Below are 23,933 nucleotides of genomic sequence, written 5' to 3' on the forward strand. Positions count from 1 at the left end.
TTATGTTTTATATTTTGTTTTAATGAGTTAACTTATTTTATTTAAAGGTTCTATCTTCTAACATCAGCATTATTATAATATTTTTTAAAAAGTATTGGGAGTTTTTATATTATCTACTCTTATGAAGCTACATAATAATTTAATATCTCTGCAATTATTTATTTAAATAAAAAAAATCCTAGGATGAGTTGTTAAAAATTCATATTTCTGTCTATCGATATATTATAATTGAAATTGTACAAATCGATTCGACAGATCTTTTCAGTTCTCACTCACCTAAAATTTGAAAATATAATTAAAACAAAAGTTCACTAAATGAATGTTTGTATTGCCTGTGTGACATTTCTCTCCTCCGAAAATCCTTCTTCTAAAATAAAATAAGGACCTATGAGGGTAATAGGATTACCTAATAAGACACTAAATCTCATATTTTTTTCCAAAAATATTGACATTCCAAAAAACCTTAACATACACACTTAAAAATAAAAAATAAAAAAATCTTACCACTATTTTTCGCAATAGTGTCTAATACTTAATTAGATTAACCAATAATTTTCGCATCAAGGGTCTTGCGGTATGTAAACCAATTTTCGAATACCATTTACCGAATTGGATAAAATGAAAATTTACTGTCTCTTTCAATAAATAAACTTATAAAGTCATAAAAACTACTAATAATTTACTTTTTTATCTCAAAAGGAATTTTTTTATTTTTGTTTAATTATTATTTAATTTATATAATTTCTAGAATATTTCTACTTAATTGAGAGGGCAATAGATAAGAAAAGACTCAAAGTAAGATTGAATTATGAAAAATTATAATTTGTGTCAGGCATATTTTTTTTTTTTAATGAAGAGGAAGTTTAATTATCATAAAGTTTGAGGAAATTCCTGGCGATTCCACAAAATAATATCTTTTTTTATTTTATATTTTCTTCATTGGATAATTTGCTATTCTTTATTCGCCTTATTATTTGAAATTACAGTCATTATTTTTTTACAGTAGTTTAATCGTAAACTAATTTCGGATTTGAAGATTTGCTAAACCTTTTGTAACAGCAAGGAGATACACAATTGTAATGACTTTAAGATATAAAGTAATATATGAGAAAATATATTATTTATTCATTATTATTTTGCTTTAGTTTTTATACTCTGCGAAATATTTTATACTTAAAAAACACGAAACGTTGGGAATTTGAAATTTGAGAAGCTACTTTAAGCTGTGAAAATTATGGTAAAACAAGATTTCAAGATGTTAATACACCAAAAAGTAGCTTTTAATCGCTATTTAAGGAAGTTAGATGTTTTGTTAAAAGAAAATATCAGGAAATCCTTCTCAAGATCTTCAAGTTACAAATCCGGTCAAAATTGTTGGGAAACTTTAGATTTTGTCATCACCGTAATAGGTTTTGGCAGATTTATTCATAAATATGTTTTGTTATTAATGACGAATAATTAGAATCATAATATAGAAAAAATTAACAAAGCTAATAGTACTAATAAATCCTAGTTAGTTTAATATTTTAAAAAGTTGTCATTTGGAGAAGCTTAACATTCTTTTAAAACTATTTCTGATGTAGTTAAAAGCAATTATCCGAATGCACAGATTTTTAGGATCTTTTGCATCTCCACGATTTATTTAAAGTGAAAATTCTAATTAAAGAACATTACAGAAACTTTAATTCAAAATAGGTTTTGTTCCTTTTCTAACAAAGATCATTTTGCATTGAAAGTGTAAATTATTATTCGGAGGAAATCTAAACTTGGATGTCTTGGATTATATTGGAAGATTATTAGTTGATTTGAGAAAGATGGTCCAGATGGAAGTAGCCAACGTTTCGTCCTACTTAGTAGTGATTCATCAGAACTAAATTCTGGATGAAAAGTCGATTATATAGTTTTTTGTCACTGTTTGTAGTTCTTTGAATTTTTGTTGTCCATCTCAAAATGATTTTTTTTTTTTGAAATGGACCAATTATATTCTTATTGATAAGGCACAATCTCAAAACTTTTTTTGTTGCTAGTACCATTGTATAATATAGTATGACCTCCCGTCCTAAATGGAAGATGTGTTTATTGTTCCAGGAAGGAAGCAGACGAGATGTCCCATCTGGAGCGTAGACTTCATCCCATTCCGAGCAGAAGATGAAAATCAATAAGGTGCCTGGAATGGCCTACTCGAAAGCTTCCGTACGGACTCTTCTATTAGAGAATCGCAGACTGTTATCCCGCCGTCAAAGTTGAACGTTGCCTGACGTCACGATCATAGGGTCGCTCCGTAGCCGTTGTCAATACGGAGTCCATGTTGGGAGCGGCGCATGCGCACTCATCTACCCCCACTCCGTCCCCTCCGAGCCATCTCATTCTCAGCACAGCCTCCCTCCTCTCTACATTTTCTGTGGTCGTGTTCTGACTCTCATCAAACGAGGTAAATATTAATGTATTTGTTACATGATTTGTTTTCCTTCCCTTTGTGTATTATTTTATTAATCCCTTTTCATAATGTATCAAGTTCGATTCTTTTAAACATCAGTTCAAAGTAAATCGAAAAAGTTAAATTCTTTAATAAACCGAGACCTTAGAGATACCGGTAAACGTTCAATACATCTCGAATTGGAAATACGATACCAGTTCCAACTTTCTCCAAATCACTAACAACCACGTTTCATTTTTACTGTTACCTCCATAGTTGTAATCAATTTGAAATCTATTATTTAATTCTTCAAAGAAAATACTAAAACGAGATATTTAAAGCTTAATCTTATCTTCAAACCATAACATCTGATAACACAATGCTTTATTATAGTGTACAATAAGAGATGTTATTGTAATCCCTACTGACGCTTCTCGGATGTTGGTGAACTTATCGAACAACTCGTGGGCTTACCCGCCCCTTTCCTTGATGTCTTTTCTCTAAGAGCGATTTGGAAGTTTTAATTTTTATATTTTTAATTCCTCACGTTACAAGAGTGGGTGTGACCTTGTTTTTTCTCGGTTGAATATATTTACTTACATTATAAGTAAGTATTGTTCAATTATGATTTAAAACACGTGGTAAAAATTATTTTTATAACAATTATTTTTCTTTCATGGCTTTACGCCCACATTAACAATATATTAGCCATTTTAATTTATCCAGTATCTTAGTACTGAATACGTTTGTTGTTTTGTTTTTTTTTGTATTATTTTGCGATTTTTTTGTAAATAGTTTGCCAAATATCGGACTAAATTTATAGACTCGGTTCGGGGCAGCTGTTCCAGATTGCATTGTAGGCAACCAACCTCTGTCAGCCATGTGTGCCAACCCTCCCCCCTCGTGTTCCCCCTTCCTATAAGAACATTGTTTTTGATAATGAAAAACATGTTATAAAACATATTCGTTTATATTTTTTGATTGCTATGTTATTTATAATTTTAATTATATATTTAAATAGTGAATGCTTTTTATGGTTTAATGAATTTGTTTTAATTATTTTAGTTTTTTTTTGCAAACAATATTTTTTTTCATGTTTGCTTATAACTTATATCATAACTGTTTAGAAAATAAGTTCCTTTAGGAAATAACAAATAATGATTTATTTTCTTCATATATAATTGTTTGTTGGTTTTGTAAAATACTAAATATTTGAGACTGAGAGCTGTAGAGAACTCTGGCCCTGAATCAGAAAACAAATAGAGATACGTTATCCGAACGACAGAAGTTGAGATAAGGGAACTAGTGGAGGGGGTATTCACTCATCGTCAGCTCCACTGCTGATAATCTCTTCCCCTTGTTTTCAATCAGCCCCCTTTGGATGAATGCTGCCCATCAGCATCCATTTCACAATCTTCCTCCCATCCATCCTCCATTCTCATCCAAGGGATTATTTCTGGTATTTATGATAATAGTTCAGGCTAAATGATACGCTTTGACACAGTGCGTATAAACGCAGCTTAATCTGTGGTATTTTAAAATTATGCAACATTAAATTAATTACATAGGCCGACAACCGAAAATTTGATTTGATAATTTATGCCCTTTTCTTTTTTTTTTTTTTTTTTAGTGTACTGAAACAATAAATGTATCACAGATTATTCGCAAAATAGTTAAGTGTAATACCATGAGTCTAGGTACCAAGTCTCAGAAATGGTATGGGTGTTAGAACAACCTAGCTTCAAAACTAATATTTCTATAAAAATGAAATTACATATTTACGGCATGTGTATGCCTGTAATGTTACAACCACTACCTACCGGAAGTGCCACTTTAGAGAATCGATATTACACTTCTTAAAGATTTTCTTCCAAACGGCTCTAAAAATTTTTTATAAAACTCGGTAAATCAATATAAAATTAAGTGCTCTTTGATATCAGATAGTTCATATCCTCATTGAAATAGTGTAAGAGACCCTAATTGACGAATTTTGATAAAATCTTCCTATAAAGAACCTATAATTCGGCTTATTTGAAAGAAATAACTGGTTCACAATTTTAGCAATAATATACTATGGATAATTACAAAATATTAAGTATTTAATATAAAATCACAGGGAAAAAAAAATAGAAACATAAATTCTAATCGGAAGAGGCCGTGACCGCGCGAACTCTTCCGATTGCATTCATATGAACACTGATTTATCATCGCTTGTTAAACTACTCTTTTCTTAGCAAGGATAAAGTTGATATTTATTACTTTTTCCTCGAGAAGCCATAAAATTGAACTCCACTAAGTCAATTTAAATTTGCGATATAAGACAGTGTATTCATAAATGTTCAAAAATATTCGAATAACTTTTTATCTTCTTCATATCTAGCAAATTTATACTTTGTTGTTATCATCAGAATGAAAGAAAATTGTTTTTTCAACATTATAAAAAAAATTTCATTTATTCTAAGTACACACTAGGAATGAAGGTTACAAATAAGATTAAATTTCCAAACTCACTCTCAAATTACATAAATTTAAATTGTCTTTTTTTAGACCTGCCTTATTAAATGAGTAGATAAGATCTTTTTATTTATTTATTTTTTCAAAAGAAAGAAGAGTCAACTAAATAAAAATTATATTATCAACAAAATAGCTTTAAAATTATAATATTGTCTATTGTAGGATTTAGAAGCTAATGCCGTTTGTATACAAACCTATTCGTCGATGAAGCTTCATTTTATTGAAAATTATTATTTAAAAATTAATATGGGAGCATTTCAAGAAGACATGTTAATTTTTTATTAAAAATTTTGATCTGCTAAGTCTTTTTGACAAGGAAAAATTTTAATTTTGAAATAAATTGGTTAAGTTTTAGCTGTAGAATTTTAATTGTAGGAAAAAAAATTGGTGTGTTAATTTTTAATTGGAAAAGCCTTAACTGTTGTAGCCTAGTGAAAATTTATGTAACATCATTACAACTGAAATAGCCTTAATTGATATTGGTTTATATAGGTTATCATCGAAAATATTAAACGATAAAGACCTCATTGCATTTTAATTTCTTTATCTATTTATATTGCATAAATACTATATCTGTTGAATGTACAATTAAATTTTTTAAAAAATTGAGTACTAATTATTGTTCATGTTAATTTGTTTTTGTAATATTATAATATCTGGTCATCCAATTTTCTGCTAGTCCAGAAAATATATTATTTTATATTTTCTCTGAACATTTTGCTATCCCCCAAACCAACCCCTTGCTTGCTTTGGTGCAGGTTGGTTCCTTGTACAAGCGCTTGGTAAAGAAAGGAAGCAACAAACGTCGTTATCCACACGCTTGTTTTGTTCATTTGAATTTTTTCGGCTATTACTTTCGATTTACTCAATTTACATTATAAAAAGGAGCAGAATAAAGGTAGGCGAAATGAAAGTAACATAAGTATCAGAATTGTAGGTTGTAGATAAATAAAATATATATAAATAAAATATATAAAAATTTATATAAATAGTTCTGCATAACCTATAAATTCAACCTTCGTTCTAGAATTTGTATCTGATATTTCTTATTTTAACTTTTTTAAATATATATTTTTGGTATGCTAAATCTAAAATATTCAATCTTAAACAAGAGTCAATTATTGAATCCACGGAGAAACACGGAGAGCAAAATCCGTCTTTTGGCAGTTCTAAAACAACGCCGAATGAAAACAAACGTTTGAATGTAGCACAAGCGCCATTAGAATTGTGTCCAAAAACCTACACTGAATGGGCCAGCCGCAGATTCAGACCAAATTGTAACACCCAATCCAAATAACCCATCCACATGCTTGCGCGCGAATTTGCCATTGTTTGGCGCAAACGTGTAGATTCTATAAACACGTGGTTTAATGTATCTGCAATAAGATAAGACTTACTATTATTTACGAATTATTTACGGCTACAACAGTAATATCTTGGTTGGTCATAGCAAAATCCTGGTTACTCTTTTGTTTATGTTTTTTTTCCAATAGCTCATTTTTTTAAAATTGTTTAAGTCCTTTAAGAGTTTCTCCTATCTCTAGGCCAGGCATTCTACCCTGTGAGATATGTTACTGTTTTAAATAACGATTAATTTTTTTTCTTGTGTTTACATCAGTAGGGAAGCGCGGTAGCTCCGGGATAAGGCGCGTGGCTACTAACTCCAAGGGACCCAAGTTCGAATCCGGCTGGGCAGAAAATTGTTTTGTGTTACTCTGCAACCATGAGTCAACTCCTGTGGGTTCTGGAGCCCCCTGGGGTCCGCCCAGCTTCCTAAATTGGGTAAAAATCTGGCGGTCGAGCGTGATTCTGACCAAATCGCCTCCTTGCACAACCGTTGGTCTAATACAATCTACTAATACACTCAATAACCCCTGGTGTGTTGCTTCGGCGACCGCTCTCATAACCAATAGTTGAATTGTGCTGAATTATATATTTTTCATAAAACAGAAAATTCTGCTGTTAACTTATGGTCCACAATTTCAAAGTTTGTTTACTAACGAAAACAATTTTTAATCCATCAGAGTCAACTTCAAAGTGATTTTTCAATTTACTAACTTCCAATACAATTAACTTTCAGTGAAGCTTAAAATTCAACGTCATCGCTTTTTTTTTTCTCAGAATCGTTTGTTTCATTTATAACTATTGACGTATTTTTAAAATAGTGTATTTATGAGTCTACTGAACATGAATTCATTTCAATTTGATAATTTTAACATAAGTATTATAATAATATTAATAATCGAGCTTCAAACGTTTCAAAAATTCGTTCCACGGGTCGGAATTTCTCGAACATCTGATCTTCCATCTGGTCTCTAAAAACCATGGCGGTTGGGTTGTATGACCTAATTATAGTATGTCTGTCTAAATTCTTAGTTCAGGGTTATATAACTCTTGAAAGCACAATAATTGTCAGATTTATTATTATCTGTAGAGGAAATGCCTACTTGATAATCATTATCTCATCAATTTTTTTTTCGTTTACTGTAATGTAATAGTGAAACTGATTTACTTATTATTTTCTCTTCAAATATATAAACCAAACTGCATAAATCAGAATTCGGTATAATATTAATTTATTTAATAACAGAATGATATATTTATATGTTTATAGTAAAGAATAAATTGATTCATAGGTTAACCGTTTTCCATTTCTTATATCTTAAATTATATACCTATAATTATATAATTTTTCAAGTCATTTTTTTTTTTTACCAATTATGCATTATTACAGATTTTTGTTTATAATAATGCTTAATTACTAAAAAAAAAAGTTTAAAAAACCGCTAGCGTTGTAGCCGAGAGAGTTGAGGTGTCACTTTACTAACCTCGAAACTGCAGCTGCGCCGATTTGGTTCGGCCCTGTTAGGGTTGAATTTTACTTCGTTGCGGTCTCATGGAATTAAAACTCAACCCTCTTACTCTGGTTAGAATAGGTTGGTTATAATAAATAGGAAGAATTCTGAATTAATAAATTATTATTTTATATATTTATATATTATTTATGTAGTTTGTTATTCAGTTAATTCTCAATTTTATTCTAATCAAAATCAGAACTAGACTTCGAAAAAAAAAAATTCGGATCAATATTCTGAATATGATTTTATGAACCAACTCTCCTCTTCTCTTTCAGGAAATCTTAATATTGAAATGCAAGAGAAATGTGCATAGCACAGCTCTATATGACGATGTATTTTTTGGGAGTTTCTATAGTTCGCATTTCATATAATTCTGATTTCATTGAAAATTATTTTTTTCTGTCAGATGTTCTTAGTTAATGTAAGAATAAATGTTTTTTTTTTTGTTTTTTTTTGTTGGTGATTAACTTCTGATAAATATTTTAGTGAATAAAATATCCGTCCCAGGCCGGATTCGAACCGGCACCGCCAATAGACATCAAATTGGTAAGACTGTCTTAACCATTGAGCTATGGGCGGCCCTAAAGTTGCATATTTTCCTTATTGACAGCTGGATCTTTTCCTTATTAGGATTATTGTCATTTCCTTATCATCAGATTTCCTTATTCCTTTTCCTTCCTCCCGTCTCCATTTTTTAAATCCAACTGTCATTTTTTTTTCCCTTATTGTTTTTTGTTTTATATACATCTCATGTACTTTTTTAGCTTTATATTTTACGTATTTTTGTATGAAACTATTGCTCTTGCCTTTGTTACTTGTTTTTTTTAATTCTTTTCATTGTATCTTTGTATTTTTATTTCTATCATTTTATCTTAACATAGTTTCATTTTGTATCTTTTTAGCCCTGATGAAGCCCTGCAAAGTGGGGCGAAACGTTGGAAAATAAATAGTTGTAAACTATTTTTGTTTTACTATTGACCGCAACCCTGACCATCTCCCTATATATCAATTTTTACGGTCAACTATACATACATATATACATTTTATTTTATTTTTTAATGTCAAATGTATAAATAATGAACATGATCCAAAGACATTGATAAAAATCCCTCTAACTTATTGCGTTCAGGAAAAGTAACTAGTTAGAACTTTGCCCAAACCGTTCTTCATATCTTGCCCAGAGGTGTAGATTGGGGAATTGATTAATACTTAAGAACTGCTCATGAATTAGTTCTTGTTCATTTTACTTGGGAGCGGGGATAGGCTAAGTGAGTTACATTGATGCTGTAATTCACTTTTTCATTGAGCGAGAGCCGTAGATAGGGACGTCCTTACAAGCAAAGGGGGGTCCTAGCTCCAATAATTAGAAAATCCGAAAATTTGGGAAATTTCAGAACCTACTTCAAACTGTATTGCGAAAGATAATTCATAGAGGTTATTTATACTTATGAGTTGCATATAATTCCTATTTAGAAAGGTCGGATTTCCAAAAATGTCAAAAAAAATATTTATAAGAAAACTTTCCATACCTCTAATAAATTGGAAGTTGGGTAATCTGGTAAGATTTTAGGGAAGTTCCAGCATTGGTTCTTTCTTTTCAGTAAATAGTGAATCATTACTCTTCAAAAGAACCTACTATATAGCTCTTTTCGAAGAATTATGACTTTTTACGGAGTGTTCTAGATGTCATATTGAGTGAATCACCACCGCCGCCTCTAATCTCTTCTTATACTGAATCAGTGAACTATAAACTCTTTGCTGTGAATGAACCATTTGAAAAGAGTTGTTTCACTAATTAATAGTTAATGTTAATATTTTAATATTATTATTTTCAGAATTAATAACTATAATCCTAGTGGATATATGTATATTATTAAGAGTTCATAGTTACAATTAATTTTTTTTCTTGCTTTAAAATAGATTTTTATTGGATCATTGTTCAATAAGACGATTAGGCTGCCTACTTCAAGCCAATATTGGAGAAATATGTTTTTAGAAAAAAAAAAATATATTTTTCCTAGTTACTTTATTGTGTATAAATTCTCTATTTTTGTTATTTTTTAACTTCAGAATTCATTTAAAAAGAAATTTTTATATACATTTTTACTTTACGAACTCATGAAGTGGCAAAGATATAGTTAGGCTCTATTGTTGTGTATTGTTCCAACGGTTGTTTCCCTGGTGCCCTGAGTATCCCTTCTCCCCTCCCTTCTTCATGAAAGGTCCGTTACCCTCTTTATAAAGGCTGGTTCAGCTCCGGGATGATTCGCCGGCCTTAGAATGAATGCATGACTCAGTGAACAGAAAATAAATATTACTGTTCTTGGCCTGGTTTCTGTTTCCAGCGCTGTCTAGATGCCTCTGTACTGATAATGCAGAGATATCAATTTTTTTTTTCGTTGAAGTGAATGAAAAAAAAAAAAAAATTCCCCTCCTCTCCCAACAAAAAAATATTCACGAAATTTGTTCATGATATATAGTTTTTGAGATTAACTGCTTATTATTATTCTTTTTAAATCGGATTTTTTCAATTCTGATTTTGAATTACAGTGGTGTTTTTTTTAATTATACTATTTTTTTTTTTTTTTTCATATCACGGTTCAGAGCTTTTTATTAATTTTATGTATTTTTCACTGTAGAACAAAGCCTTTCCAAAAAAGCTGTGGAAGAAAAAGAAATTAGTGCAAAGTAATAATTATTGTAATAAACATTAAGGCCGTAAGTACTCAATTACACCCATTATAGATATTAAATAAATAATAATAAAAATAAAATTATTGTAAATTAAAATAAATTGGGCAATTAAAGTAAAGCATATATACACATTCTTAATAAATGAATCAAGTAATAATAAAATAAGGTAACAACTAAAGCTAAGAATTAAAATGAAATAAATTTCTCTCTCTCTCTCGCTAATTTGAAATAAATAAAAAAAGAAAAATTGAAATATCAAATAAATTTTAATGTTTTATTAAAAAAACAACTTAAGCTTATTCATACAAAAAAAAAAAGTTGAAGTTGACCTACGTAGTATTTGTGCCGGTATAAATGGATAAATTGCTGTTAAATGTTACCTGTTGCATTAATGGATTAGTTGATTGGACGTGTTTTACTCTCCATTTGTCAACAGGAGTATTGGAATTACTAAAACGTTCATTTGGCTGACTTTATATTGATCAATTTTAACAAAAGCTATTTGTTAGTTCTATAGTTTTTTTTTTTCTAACTGCATCATTACATGTTTTGTGTGTGTGTATTTGGAAATTGTAACCGCTCTCTATTAGTATTGTTTTTACATTTAACGAATAGTAACATTAGTCTACTCTCATTTCATAACATCCAAAAAAAAAAAAATAAATAAAAGGAAAATATATTTTTATGAAAAAAGATTTCCATGATACATTGACATTACTTCGTTCGTTAATGGCGGTCATTATATAAGAGGCTAATTACTAATAAAGTTTAGTAGCTTAAAAATGTTACAATTAAAAATAACAGTACCTTTTGCAGCTAGTGCCTTGTGCCTGTTCTGCCAAGCTAGTATTAATGCTAGCATTAACATTTTAACGAATATTAAAAAAACATTTTAAAAATAGGACCACAGTCATTATTTTATAACTGTTTAATAATTCCAGACTTGAAACATGCAATATGCGTATTCATTTATGTATATTTCAATATAATTATGTATATTATACTACAAATACGTATCATTTTCTATATTGCATATATCGTCTATACGCCATTATAACATAGGCTGTAATTTTTTTTTCTTACGTCGGCCCAAGACTCCCATAGGAATCCTACACTGCATAGGCAATAATTCTTTTGTTCTAAATTCCACTTATCGTGTATGGAACTGTTAAGCAGACACAAATAAAACCAGTAAATTTTAATAATTGCTATGCTAACTGCGTTCCAAATGTAATCAATACTAGTGTTATTAAAATTAGTATTGATACTTCGTCGAGATTCACACAAAATGCCTTCAGTAAAGAAAATTTTGTTATGAAAAAATAATAATTAAAAACATAATACTTATAAATTAATATAGTATATTAAAGTTAGTCACACTCTCGCAGATGTGCTGCCTGATTTGGTTTGTCAATCCTAATGTTATTATATATGACAATATTTGAATTGAGCTACTATGCCTGACGAGAAGCGTCAACGCGTTACGTGTTTCCATTTTGTAACTTCACCATTGGAATACAAAACTTAATTAGAATAGCAATAAAAACGTAACTTTAATACTCTTTGGATCAGCTCAACCTCACAGATTTTCTGTTTGTTTTTCAATAGCACTTTCGAGGGCATCACTAGGAATTGTCTCCTTTTTATAGTACTAAATGTCTGATATCTAAATAAAAGTTGTTACTTATCTATCTGTAAAAATATAGTTTGTTTGCAAAAAGCGCCCTAAAATATATAACATAAGAAGCTTAGCTCTATCTATTCCGAATTTCTAGAAATCTTCCTACTTCGACTTGATCCCTATTGGCATCTCCCTCCAACAAGTTCCTCTATAATAATATCGTAATATCTATACTACTTGAGAGTAATTGAAGAGAAGTTGAACAGGGTTGTCAAATGACACTCTAGGAGGCAAGTTATACATATTAATATGTAGATTGAAGTTATTCATAGTGTTTCATAGAGTCTGTATATTTTCTCTTCTCTTGATTTGAGTGTATCTCACTCTACTCTGCGGTCGCAGTTTGTAACTGCAGATCTGTTTTTGAGCGGTATAGTGGCTAATGCCTTTATGAATAGTCTAATTGGCCTATGTATAAAATAGCAGAGCAGATTTTATCTCCTTAAGACAAGAATAAATCCACCATCATTAAACGTGGTTATTATTGTAATTAATTAAATTAAAGAAGATGTCTTAAATCCATTTCCATCATCGGATTGTGAAGCCTGGAAAGGATTGCTGTATGTTACTACCTTTCCGTGGGTTCATGTTCTATTTGAATAGCTTGGTGCAAATCTTTGGATTTTCATTCATGTACTTGACATTCCTTTTTTACTTTTCCTGTTAGCATATAAGTTCAAAGGATGGTGATGATGTATTTCCAGTTGAAACAGCTCGCGTGTCCACTTTCTAAACCGTTACCGTGTACATAAAACGGATGGACAAGAGCGAGGGGGAACCGAAATGGGTTGGAAGTGTAGCTGAATAATTGAGCCAGCCAGGACTTGGGGCTTTAGCCGCTGGAAGCCTTCTGTGTCAACAGCAATGACTGTTTATGGTCTGGATTGTTCTCCCGCTGGAGTTCGGATTATTCGAGTCATCCTGGAAATTGGCACAGGTATACCTTTTCGGCTCAATTTATTTGCTTTAGAGTCTATATAATATTTTACAAATAATTAAATCGATCCTTGTTTGGTTTGTTTTTACTTTCGCTAACATGTTCCAAAACAAACCCTTAGCTTGGTAATAGTGCATGCACTAGTGAAACGTTACTAAAACCAAGATGGACGGGAGTGCGGTCTGAAATGAAACACAATTTGACAATATACTATATTAATTTGTGCCGAAATTTCGACCTAAGGACAATTCCTTTATCAAGGCTAAGAAAAAAATACAGGAAGCAATTTCTTATTTTTTTATTAAAAGAAAATCACTTCTAATAAATGTTTAAATTGTTTCATCACTTATTAAACACTAAATAGAATTATTTTGTTCAGTTTTGTTGATAGCCCAAAGTTGTACAAAAAAATAATTTTAAGAGAAATTAGAGGAGCTTAAATTCCATTAATACTGGTGGTGGTGAACTAAATGAATCGATCCTCTACCCCCTTTTTTTCTTGATGAATAATTATACCGATTAATTTTATTGAGTACTTAATAAGTCAATGAAAATGCTGTAAGTGCTGCTTACAACCGCAGAGAGGAAGTTGCTCTAACCCGCTTGAGAATAGGCCATACTGTCCTCATGCTCTCTTACCTTATCAGAAAACTGCCAACCTCCAACGTGCCAATATTTGTCAGTCCATTCACACAATTGCTTGACAGTCTATGCACGTTGGTGGTTCTTTACCGCGTAACAAGTAGCCGTGTGAGTGTCAAATGTGTGTCAAATACGCAGACGGTTGAAGATGACCTCTTCTCGCCTTGATTTTCTACTGGAGGTTTTCCACCGAGTGCAAAACCTTGTATATTTGTATCTATCCTTAGCGCCTATATGAGTTTTCTTTAGGTTTAGTTTGAAATTTATTCTGTAATTTGCCTATGCAAAACCTTCCGGACTGAATGCCCCTCCCTCCCCTTTCCTACCATAATTTCTCTTTCTTATTAACTTTTCTCCTGTATGTATGAGATATGTCTAATTTATTTTTAGTATAAAATGCTATTCTTCTTTCTTGAAGAATAAATATTTTATAAATTGTTTGGAAGTCAATAAAGATGAAAAAAACATTTCCACCGGGCTGCAGTGGGACCTGCATCAGGGATTCATGAAGCCCAGGTCTAATAAAGGGGATTATGCCCTCACTAATTTAGGGATGTTGGTTGCCATGGAAGAGGGACTCCAGGGACGCACCGCTGTGTCGCCAATTCCATCCACGGGTCGGGCAAAAAACTCTGGTGCTTTATAAACAAAAGCTGTGTGTTTGTTCCAGGGTAGGTTAGACCCTCATTCATCCTATCTTTATTTTATATTTCTGCCATTTTTTATTTTTAGCCGGCTTTCCTTCATCACACCAACATTTCTGCTCCATTCCCTAGCCTGACTGGCCGAAGCAAGAAAAAACATGATTTCCAAACGCGTTGAGGAGTTAATCGAACCTCAGGAATATTTTACGAAAATATGATGGCATAGTAACTCCTAATGAGCAACCAGGACTTTGATAAAATGTTCTTTGACCATTTCGGTTGTTTCTATTAAAAATAATAATAAACCTGTTTCTATGTTTATATTTTTAGATTAAATATTAATATATATATTAATATACTAGGTAGTAAAGAAAAATATCACAATTGAGCCCTGAACCTTGTTAAAACTACAATAAAATTTTTAAAAAATCAACGTTTTTTACAATTTTAATAAAATTTTTTGTAGAAATCTATAAATGGATTGTAATCTTTATAAGCTAATTTATTCCACTTTTTAACCACTAATAAGTTTTATTTTTGTTCTTCAAAAAATTGTTTTTTAATTTTTACGATAATATCGACTGACTAGAAGTGGGCCACTTTATAGAATTGATTTTTCAGATTATTTTATTTTCTCCAAAACAGCTCTAATTATTTTAGTTATAATCGGTGAATTAATGAGATATTAAGTGTTCTTTAATACTAAACAGGCCTTAACCTCATTGAAATATTTTAAGAGGGTTTAAATGCCAAATTTTCAAAAACTCGACTGCTTATCATAGTTTAAATAAATAAATTTTTAGTCTCAACACAATTTTTATTTCTGTATAATTCCGACGTTTCGGCCAACTTCAAGGAAAATCTTAATACAATTTTAGAACCACATCATTTTAAAAAATAACGTAATAATTTCAGTCCTCAATTACCCTATTTTGTCAATTCTTTAAATTAAAATAAAAATTAAAACTTTTTATCACAACAATCCTAACAATTGTGATAAATTATAATAGAGAAGGTTGACTTCGATAAAAAGTTTTAATTTTTATTTTAATGTGAAGAATTGACAAAATAGGGTAATTGGGGGGTGAAATTACTTACCTGGGCAGAATATCCTAAAATTGTATTCAGATTGTCCTTGAAGCTGGCCGAATTGGCCGAAACGTCAGATTTGTAAAGAAATAAAACTTGTTTTGAGACTAAAAATTATTTATTTAAACTAAATTTTTTTTCTCATAATTTCCGCCTTTGCTTGCTCATATGATTTTCAATTAAAAATAAATAAATAATAAAATAAAAATATAACTTAAAAAAGAGCTTAATAGTCAACACAAAACGTAGGGGCGTAACTAGGTAGTAATTTAAAATAGTGTTTAGCGCGAGCTTCACCAGATGTTTTTATTTAGTTTAATCATTTTCACTTCTTCACCAAACTGTACCAAATCGTCAGGATAATTTAGGAAATATATTTTATCTTCTATGCGTACCTTTAATTTTAAAGTAAATGTTTTTTTTGTTTTTTTAAATATATATTATTTAAAGAGGGTGGTCAAAATAGAATAAATCTGAAATTAGTCTATGGTCTAACTTTCATAGGTTACTAAACATATTGAATTAAGATCTTTAAAATGTTTGCAGTTACTCTTCGAATTTTTATTATAGCTACTAGAAATTTTATATATATAACATGTTTTGAGGGCGTTAAACCGAAGCGATCGTGTCACGGTTGATGTGAAAACAAAGTTACCACAAGCGACAGGCTAAAAGTTTCCGCTTAACTTGCCCAGAAATTCGAGACGTTACTTTGAAACCGATAGCGTTTAAAAGCATCTTCTTCCCTTAGAATTTAATATCCTGGCGGAACAACTATTAATTTTCCCAGGGGTCCGTTTGCGTATCAATGAAACTGCCCTATTGATATTCCAAGAGCATTCTGCCTTTTTGAGATTTTACCTAATGCTACTTGATTAGAAACTTAATTTTTTATTTGACTTTCAGTATTAATTTAAGTTATTTTTCTTGTTATAATATTCGTATCAACGTATTGCATGTAATTACTTATACTCCGTCTATTTATCTCGGATACTTGGATCTACGTTTTTTTTTTTTTTTTTAGTTATCCCTCTAATAACCAAAAACTAATAACTACCTCTACTGCTACTTATTAAAACTTATACTTAATCGTAAGTTTATTTTATAACTTTCACCTACCAACCTTACTTTTAGTTGAAATTAATATTTCTCCTTTCTAGCAATATTTTCTCTACTAATTTCCCAAATGAACCTGTCGTTTAACTAATTAATTTACTCCAATTTCAATATTATATTTCTCTTTGTAAAATTTTAACATTATTTTTTTGAAAAAAAAAAAATGACAGAAATAAAAAATATAACAATTTACTAAAATTAACATTTTACATTTAAGTATGGGGCAATTTTTATATTGGGGATGCGGTCAAAGAATAACACAAATTGGTTTTTAAAAACATATTTATTAATGCCAACGTTTTGGCCAGAATTTCTAACTTACATCAGGGCTAAAAACAAAAATAATTCAGTTTAATTTTTAAATTAAATCATTATTTAATTAAAATATTCATATTTCTTTGTTTCTATGCATTATATAACTTTATATTTTTATTTCATTAATTATATTATTTTATTCACATATTTAATTAATTATATATGTACGTTTTATTACCATTATAAGTTAGGCTATGGGAAATAAAAAAACTCACTATTTAATGTATATTATGACTGGAAAACATTAATCAGACTGGTGAAACGGAAAAAAGACGGAGTACACATGCGCCCAGTTTATTAAAAGTCATTATAACAGACCCTTCTTTTATGAGTTTTATCCCTTTTAAATATTTTTTTTTTTTAAATCGTTGGCTTTCCAACAGTATATAATGCACCTTTGTTACGACTTTTATTTCCGAAAATGTGTTTTAAACCTGGAAAAAATATTTTCCCTCCTATCACCTTAAGTTTTGAAATTTCCCTCCTATCACGTTTTTTTTTTTGAAAATTCAGCATTTAAGTATTTTAATGATAGAGACTAAGACCTAACTTATATTAAAATATTTATTTTTTTATTTTTAATACCAGATCGGCCTAGTGAGCCTTATATGGTTCATATAACAGTTCTTTTTTTTAACTATTGATTATGGGGGAGGGGGATATAGTCTCGTACAAAATACACCCCTAACTTTATAAAACGTTATAATAAAAAAAAAATAAGATAAAATAAACACTCTTAATACAGGAGAAAAGTAATTAATAACAAAATAAATGACATTCATAGACCTAACAAAACAAACAATTGCCCTCTGATGGGTAAAAAAAAAATCATTTAATTATACATTAATAGGCAGTTTAACCAAAATCGTTTGAAAAAAAAATCCTAAAAATGTTGAAATTCAATTATTAAAAGCGGCACTTTCGATTAGTTAATTTTATCGAAATACCGTCACATCCCTGATATATGAGCCCCCCTTAAATACATAATTTCAGTTCCGTACAATTGCAATACTTTTCCTCATTATATATTCCATATATAGCTAATAAAAGGAAATGAAAAAAACGAACATCTTCAAAGGAAATAATTTATTAATTTAATTTATATAACTACAGTACTAACAATTAAAATTTAGTTTTATATCCACTGTTCTTTATACTTTGTAAAGTTTCAGACAAAACGTACTTCGTTGTTTAAATTACACACATTAAAGATCTCTTCTCCATTCTTCTAATCTTAGGACTGCGTATGCTTGTCCGCATTTGCAAATTAGTTATTCTTGTAAACTACCGTGAATATTAGCATTCACAGGACGGCTTGAACAAATAGTGCAGACGAAATAATAGTATAATTACAGGTATAAGTCTGATTTTATCTGATGAAACAGAGCGGTATTTACCCAGAGATGTTGTTGCTTTCACTTAGATTAGGAATATTTATTCATAGGAGCTGTCTTGTGGAAATTTACCTCACTACGACAATTAGTTTTTGAAGCTTTGTCCTTTCGTCTTTAGAGAAGTTAGTTTACTAAAATTACAAAAAAATGTTTAATTAAAAAAATTTAACTGTAAATATATATATATATATATATATATATATCTCATGTTTACATCATGTCATATTTATTTATTTTATTTGTATCACATCATGTTCATGTTCAGTGTCGATAAGAAAGCTTGGTATGTAATACCAAGATTTTTTCTTAACTTTTTTTTTTTTTTTTTTTTTTGTTCTAATATTGAAGTTCAAATATAAATTATCAATTTAAACTATAAATGCACCTGTTGAGCAGATTCGATACTTAGGACTCCATCTTGACAAGAGACTTACTTGGAATCCACACACAAGACTGAAACGACAAGAAACTGCTCGTAGATTCCGATTGCTACAACACTTACTTGACAAACGCTCTAAACTTCCCATTCATTACAAAAAATTAGTATACACTTCAATAATCAGACCAATTTGGACATATGGAATTGAGCTCTGGGGCTCCACCAAACCATCAAATTCTTCCCGCATCCAATCGTTACAATCCAAAATCCTACGTAAAATCGTTGATGCTCCTTATTACGTCACAAATAAACTCATTCATAAAGACCTTAACATCCCATTCGTTGCAGATTTGACCCAAAACAGATATGCGTCTTTTTATTCCAAACTCCTTAACCATCCTAACCCATTAATTCTTAATCTTTCATCCTTAACAATCCCTGATAATCCTCCGAGGCGTCTGAAAAGAAGATGGCCACGGGACCTTCTAGTTTAAATTAATGTTTGAAGTACCACCAATGGGTGGTTCCTTCCCAAGATTTTCAAGTGTATATGAAACATACTACATATTTACCTGTTGTATTATTTTGTACAGTTGTAAATTACAATAAATAAATAATTAAAAAAAAAAAATTATAAATGGCATTTGATTGATAAAAATGTTTATTCGAATTGAGTGCTTGCAAATCCGACACCAGATTTGTATATATTTTTAAATAGGGGAGCAGGGTGGCTCAAGTGAAGGCGCTGTACTAGTCTAAGGGCCCGGATTCGAATCCAATTCAGGCAAATCATTATTTATTCTTTTACTGTCGTGAGTCAACCCACAGTAAAGTGACCCTTATTTGGACAAAAATCTCGCGGTTAAGCATGATCATGAACAAATCACCTCATTGTATAATCGTTGTTCAAGAAACAGTTTTTCCTTACAATGAACCCCTGACCCTTCATGTGTTGTGGTGGTACAGGTTTTCATTTGTTTTTAAATATGCTCCTGAAATAACGATACTATTTAATGTATTGACGTTACTTTAAAATAAAATGATATTTTATTTTAATCAGTTCAATAAGACAATAAATATAACACTTATTTAGTGCTGCTCTTAACATAGACTTACCACAATTATGATAATCTATCACGGATTAAAGAAAAGGGCCACTATACATACTAAAAAAGATTTTTTAGAAAAATTCAATTTTCAATTTAGATAAAAAAAATTTTTTCTTTATTGAAACTTGTTATTTGTAGCCCTGAAGAAGTCCTACCAAAACGTCATCAGTCCAATAATAGTTTTTTTGTGTTAACCTTAATCTACATTGTTTACATCTTTATAATTATTAATATTGCTGGGCTATCAGAAAGTAGTTGAAAGCTAACTTATCGTTCATTTTAAAAACAAAAATGTCTGCTTTTAAATCATTTATATTAAACTTTTGCATTCGAAAGAGCTAGTTCATTTCTAGTAGCAATGAAAAATTTGCTTATGTTTTCTGCTTTGTTACCTTAAAACTCTGTTGTTTTTTTTTAAGTCGTCCTTTGTCTAATGTCCATTATAGATATTCCACTGTTTAACAAAAAAAAAATAAATAAGATGAGCTCAATAATAAGTATATGTAAAAAAGAAATAACATAGACTATTAGATATTATTATCTAATAGTATGCAGTATTAATTATCATAGTAAATCTAATACTATATGTTATTTATTTTTTATATAATTATTATTGTACATCTTATTTTTTCCACTTATATTTACATCATTTTCAACCCCACCTTAGTTTACTTTTTTGTATCTTATTGTCAAGATATTTGTAGTTGTTTAGAAGCCCTTTAAAGGGGGGGGAGGGGAACTTGGGATAATAAATAGTTTTAAACTATTTTTCGTTCTTTTTTGAAGGCATCGCCGTATATCTCCTTCATATTCAGAAAAATACAATCATAGTTATTAATTATTAATTATATCGAGCGTCATCTCCCCGTTTAAACATTCGCTGGAGCTTCCATCCCTCGATCTTGGCGACAGTCTACTAGACAAAAAGCAGGGGTTGCTTCCCCACTTGAGAGAACTACCGTTGTGGTTTGGTTATCCCTTTGTCGGTTTGCTTTGAGCCTGCAAGCCGCACAAAAACATGTTTTTGGTTTTAAATAACCTCATTAGGGGCGGATATAATGCAGAGTATAGTTGGGGCGGTTTGCCCTTTGTTGTTAGCCGTTAGTTCGTTAAGGTAACGTAATATATTTGGATCTTTCTATGTATTAACAAGAACGTTATGATATTTTGAAAATAAACTTTATCTTATTTATAACTGGACTAACAATGGATATCAGTAACCGTTTCCTTATGCATTTAATAATTATTCTACGTTTTTACTTTTTCACGGTAAATCAAGATGTCTCATATTATCACTAATGAACTACACTACTCTCAAAATAATACAAACAAATTCTAATTATAATAGCAAATATTATTTACAAAGTATTCTTTTTCATTTCCACACCATAGCTCTAAAGATAATTTAATTTTTTTTAAGCTCGATACAGGTATCGCGAAATTTTTTATCCATGACAAAACATTATCCAAGAGTGATGGGGAAAAAAAAATTGCGAACTCTTATCTAAATTTCTAATTTATACAAACTATGTTTTCCGATGATCCTCAATGATAAGTAACTCAGAAATACAATAATTTTTAAGTTAGCTATGCAAAAACATGTTTTTATCCCTTTAGTACTGTGATGACACGTTTCTGTTGAAGTTTTTATTTTTTCATCTTCTGAATAATTCATTTTGCCTGTATTTGAAATATTATTTTAAAAAAATTGAGTGATAATGTAAATATATTATCAATGAGTCATCATATCATGTGGTATCATATCATAAACGATGTTGTTTTAGTATAGGGGTTGCTTTCAGTAACTATTCCTTCCACTAGATAGCTCCACTTCTAATTTCTTCGTAATGCAGACTTGTATAGATGTATGCATCATTTTTTTTATAACATATAATTTTTATTGTTCTAATTTTTGTTTCTGATATTATAATTCTTTTTTTGTTACTCTACCTTATATTTTTCTTATTCTATTAATTTTTCATTACTAAAAGCTTATCTCACCGAAAGTACTTGAAAAAAAAATATTTTCATCATTTTTTGCAACACAAAAAAATCATATCCAATTTCTTCATAAACTGTCTAAATAGTCATTGTCTTATTTTCATATTGTTTCTATTTTCTCGAAAACGGCTTTAAAAAACATTTCCGGAAATAAGAACAATATTTATATATATCATTTATAATTTTATCTTTGATCTTTAGTAAATTTGCTGTAAGTTTATAATGGAATGATAGTGGCGTGTAAAGAAACTACTCATTGGTAGCAGTTTAGTAATATTTTTACATTAGAAGGCCTCGCGTTCATCTTCTTTTCAGACACCGCATAGGATTAATAAGAAGTATTATAATAAGACGTACTATATACCGTTTGGAAACCAAAGATTAAAAAAAAGAAGATAATATTCAACATATAAAGTCATTGCAGATATAGGAGAATGACGAAAAGGGCATAAATAAAATGTCAATTCTGACGATTTCCTAGAACTTGTGCAGTGAATTTTTATGTTCCGTCTGTCTGATTATTACTTTCATATCATAATAGTTATAATTGTTAGATTTTTCATTTCCTTAAACAATATTTAAGCCCTTTCGTTGGCATGATATCCTCTTAAAAATTTATTCTTATTATTTGGATATCGATTCTATAGCGATTTAGCATTGAATAAATTTGCAGGTTATTATTGTATATTTTATGAATTAATAAAATTATTATAAAGTACAGCATATTGTATTTTTACATTGCGTGATCTTGGCTTTCGCTGTGCTTATATATGCCAGAATTGTTAAAACATTGACGGGTTAGTTTTTATTGGTATTTTGGATACTTAGGATATTTTATTTTTGTAATCATTCGATTAAACCCTAACCATTAATTTTCCTCTATTTTTTTGGTTATAGTACTGTAGTTTAACTTTAGGAAAATATGTCTAATTTCTAATAACACCTCTTTCAAAGACCCAAGGAGCTCTAAACAAGAGGAAAATTATCGCGTCGGAAACTATATCGAAGGAAGACGATAAATACCTGAGACACAATGACGACAAGAGACCAAATAACCAAGTTGGGTAGACCTTAATAAAAGCCCCCCCTCTACTTCCCCGCTCCCCCTCAACCTGGGAAACTCCAAACCTGTCAGGGCTCTCCCTTAATTACACTAATACTAACAAAGATAATGTGATTAAAATTGTTTTCAACTTATGTTAAACGGGGAGTCACCCTCAACCCCCCCTCCAGATATTAGGATGGTGACAAGGTATGAGCTCAGAGCAATCTAAACGACAATTGGGAATTGTTTTATTCAACTGTCAGGATGGAATTCCTTTGTAGTTATTATTAGCTAAACGGTTGGTTGATTTTTTTTATTCCAACTTAAACGAAAAGTGGGGTTTCCATTTTTTTACTTACAACTTCTGACCCATAAATAAAAATAAACCCATTGTCCGTAAAAACTGAGTAGATACCTTTAACAACGATCCTTTCACTAAAAAGTAAAATTAGTTACATTCATAACTAATAAATAATAATGATACAGAACAATAAAGAACAAAGGTAATAACGAAAAATACAGGTAACTAGTCTTGGTAGCATATAAGCCTACTGAATAGGTCGCAATTTTTTATTTATTAAGATTAAATATTGTTTTTATGTTTAAGATTAATTAAAAGATTTCAAATAAAATAGTTAATACTCATAAATGTTAATGGAAATATTAAAATTAGTGAAACGTTCCCTAGAAGAAATTCTGGAATAAATTTGCTTAAATTCTATCAACTTTCGTCGGTCTTTTAAATATATTTACCTTAAAGAAACAAAACTCCTCTTATCGAATCCTATTATTCCCTTGTAATAATGGAATATACTCGTAAACCCGCAGTATGTACATTATGAACTTTTTAATATTAATTTTTTTCTAAGCCCCATGAGTGGGTTGATGTCATGATGGGGAGGGGGGCCGTTTAGGGAGTGCCTTTTTTCTGCTTTGGTAATGCATTTGAAGAGGGGGCTGAGGAAATTAAATGTTTGGAAAAGGATGGTAGTTTGTGTCAGTCTGATGGGCTCACCAGGTTTGTTAAGTCAGTTCAGTAACTTGTCTTCAGTCTAGACTGAATCTGTTCATGTGGGTCTGCCATCTTTGTGGCTGTCCT

General features: G+C 30.2%; 1 long non-coding RNA gene across 1 annotated transcript in view; it reads left to right on the plus strand.

The window, feature by feature from the left end:
• The window catches only part of LOC106685210 (uncharacterized), a 102,200-nt gene that overhangs the window by 20,933 nt on the left and 57,334 nt on the right, over positions 1 to 23,933 (plus strand). The window contains exon 3 of the long non-coding RNA XR_001343812.2: positions 2,089 to 2,431. This is a non-coding gene — a long non-coding RNA (uncharacterized lncRNA). The remainder of the gene's footprint in view (positions 1 to 2,088; positions 2,432 to 23,933) is intronic.

Source organism: Halyomorpha halys, unplaced genomic scaffold, assembly GCF_000696795.3.
Source record: "Halyomorpha halys isolate HHAL.00 unplaced genomic scaffold, Hhal_1.1 Scaffold670.1, whole genome shotgun sequence".
Classification (NCBI taxonomy): Eukaryota; Metazoa; Arthropoda; class Insecta; order Hemiptera; family Pentatomidae; genus Halyomorpha; species Halyomorpha halys.